The sequence below is a fragment of the Erpetoichthys calabaricus genome, chromosome 13, assembly GCF_900747795.2.
Source record: "Erpetoichthys calabaricus chromosome 13, fErpCal1.3, whole genome shotgun sequence".
NCBI classification, from domain to species: Eukaryota; Metazoa; Chordata; class Cladistia; order Polypteriformes; family Polypteridae; genus Erpetoichthys; species Erpetoichthys calabaricus.
The window spans coordinates 81,682,069-81,685,629 of NC_041406.2; positions in this window are offsets into that span (position 1 = coordinate 81,682,069).

Genomic DNA, 3,561 nt, shown 5'->3' on the forward strand with positions numbered 1-3,561 from the left:
AGTAGAGAAAACATTATTTTAGCACAGTTCACTTTTGCTAGAACAGTTATTAATCTGTTCATATTTCTTTTTTCCCCACTTTAATAGAATTATAGGAGTACATTGATGCATTGATGCACTGAGCAGAAAATAAGTAATATACTGTAATATTTAATATTGAAATCAGTTTCGGCCCCATTCCCAACCTATCTGGAGAGCTATGAAATCGGTAACATAATATGTAGTTGTAATTCAACGATATTGAAGCACGCTTAACATTAATAGAGTAAAAAATATGCTTACTGAAGGACAACATTAATATATTCTTGACAAATTCTAAAGAGGTTTGTAAAATTCCTCAGATGCAAAATCTTTTTTTGTTTCTAATTTAAAATAGAATAGAAGATCTTTTCCTTACTGTTTCCTCTGGGTACTCCGGTTTCCTCCCACAGTCCAAAGACATGCAGGTTAGGTGCATTGGCGATTTAAAATTGTCTCTAGTGTGTGCTTGGTGTGTGAGTGTGTGTGTGTGTGCGTGTGTGTGTGCGTGTGTTTGTGTGTGTGCCCTGCGGTGGGCTGGCACCCTGCCTGGGGTTTGTTTCCTGCCTTGCACCCTGTGTTGGTTGGGATTGGCTCCAGCAGACCCCCATGACCCTGTCGTTAGGATATAGCGGGTTGGATAATGGATGGATGGATGTTATAAAGATTGGATTAGGATTTTACAAGTTAAATATAATACAAGTTAATATAAAGCAGAAAAGTAGTAATATAGTTACCCCGAAAGATCTTAATCTTTCTTAATCTTAATTAATATTATCCCATCCAGTAATACTGCTGTGTCAGTAGATTACAAGTAATAGAGATTCCACGAGTATCTAACTGGTAGGCAAAGTATTTTTTACCAATACAGTAATCCCTCCTCCATCGTGGGGGTTGTGTTCCAGAACCCCTCGCGAAAGGTGAAAATCTGCGAAGTAGAAACCATATGTTTATATGGTTATTTTTATATTGTCATGCTTGGGTCACAGATTTGCACTGAAACAAAGGAGGCTGTAGAGAGACAGGAACTTTATTCAAACACTGCAAACAAGCATTTGTCTCTTTTTCAAAAGTTTAAATGTGCTCCATGACAAGACAGAGATGACAGTTCCGTCTCACAATTAAAAGAATGCAAACATATCTTCCTCTTCAAAGGAGTGTGCGTCAGGAGCAGAGAATGTCAGAGAGAGAGAGAGAAAAGCAAACAATCAAAAATCAATAGGTGCTGTTCGAGCTTTTAAGTATGCGATGCACCATGCGTGAAGCATGTCGCTTGACAAAGCAGCTGCAAGGAAGCCCAGCAAGAAAGGGAGCAATGTGAAGGTAGTCTTTCAGCATTTTTTAGATGAGCATCCGTATCCTCTAGGGGTGTGAACAACCCCCCTGCTCACACCCCCTCCGTCAGGAGCAGAGAATGTCAGAGCAAGAGAGAGAGAGAGAAAAGCAAACAATCAAAAATCAATAGGTGCTTTTCGAGCTTTTAAGTATGCAAAGCACCCTGAGGGAAGCATATCGCTTGACAACGTAGCCACAAGTAAGCCCAACAAAGAAGGGAGCAATGTGAAGGTAGTCTTTCAGCGTTTTTTGAGGAGCGGCCGTATCCTCTAGAGGTGTGAACAGCCCCCGTGCTCACAATATATTTGAGGAGTTTTATTTAATACGTAATACGTGCTCTGATTGAGTAGCTTCTCAGCCATCTGCCAATAGTGTCCCTTGTATGAAATCAACTGGGCAAACCAACTGAGGAAGTATGTACCAGAAATTAAAAGACTCATTGTCCACTGAAACCCAAGAACCAGCGAAAAATCCGTGATATATATTATAATATGCTTACATATAAAATCCACGATAGAGTGAAGCCACGAAAGTCGAAGCGCAATATAGCGAAGGATTACTGTATCTCTGGAATTGAAGGAAAGTCTCAAAGTATATACCTGAAGTCGTTATATGGATGATAGTGCTCACAATTGAGGTCTTAGCCTAGGAATATTGTAGATGTTCTAAGCTGAGTTAAGAGTGTGTGGTGTACAATTGTTAGTTGAATCACACCATGTTTTGTAGAAACAGAAGACAAGTATATCTCATCAGTGACTGATCATCTGAAATATTCTTTGAAATATGGGGTGAACATTTTGAAAGGCAGTGGTAAACATATTTTTCATCATTGCAAGATGGTAGTTTCTATCTACCAATACTGAAGGAAAATTTGGCAAAGCCTGACATGAGTTTTGTAGCTAAATTAAGACTGGCATGTAATAGACGAAATGGTAGAGATTAAATTTGAGACTTATAGTAATATAGGAATTTCTAAGGGTCCCAATGCTGAAAATCTTTGATATATTGAAAACATTTATGAATTAAGAACTATTGGAAAGATGATTATCATGTACATGTGAAGTTGTCAATAGAATTTCAGACTAGTCAACAGCAGTAAGTTAACAGAGTTAAGAGTATAAACAGGAGTTGGAACAGGATTCCCCTCCATAGCTGACCAGACTTGTACAGTTTCATTCCACTCTGTTTATATTTTATTGTCATAACCCAACAGAACTGGAAATGGAAATTAGTTATAATACTGTCCTCCTACTGCTTTAAATGTTTGTAGTATTGTATTATTTCAATCTTGGGCATCTTTGCCTTCCAAATTAATGTGGTCACCATTAGAGCAATTCTGCAGATACAAATGAAAACATAAAACTCCCAAACTTTTCTTTTCAGCTAAATTTTAATAAATTTTCATCTAGTGACATCTGTTTTTTACATACAACCGAAGGTAACTGGTATTGATGCAGATGAATTATTCTTTAACACTGTCATTAACACAAAGGAATAGTACTGCACACTATGGAATTCATAACCATTTTCAATCATTTTGTGTTTTTATGCACAATCGTCGCTGACTGTAACAGGAGACATGCTTAGCCATGCAGTAAACTCAGTTACAGGTAAGCAGTTCAATCAGCACCAGCCTGTTTAGCTAAGTAGTAAAACCACTAGTTGTAATTCCATTCTGTCTCAGGAGTATATCTACTGCAAGTTGACAGTCTTAGTTATCCCTCAACTAAGATGATATGTCTTCTCACTTAGGAATCAGTTGCCAGTTAGTGATGAGTTTATGTGCATTCATTACCCTTTTTCCAATTTTATGAGTTACTGTATCATTATCAAAAGCTTTAGGATGTTTAAGCACAAGGACAACATTCTGTACATACGCGTGGCTTATTTTTATTTGAATTATTTGAGTTTTGTAAATTAAAGAATAATAATATTTTATCAGGGCGGCACGATGGTGCAGTGGTAGCATTGCTACCTTGCAGTAAGGAGACCTAGGTTTGCTTCCCAGGTCCTCTCTGTGTGGAGTTTGCATGTTCTCCCTGTGTCTCCATGGGTTTCCTCCGGGTGCTCCGGTTTTCTCCCACAGTCCAAAGACATGCAGATTAGGTGCATTGGCGATCCTAAATTGTCCCTAGTGTGTTCTTGGTGTGTGGGTGTGTGTGTTCTGCGGTGGGCTGGCGCCCTGCCTGGGGTTTGTTCCTGCCTTGC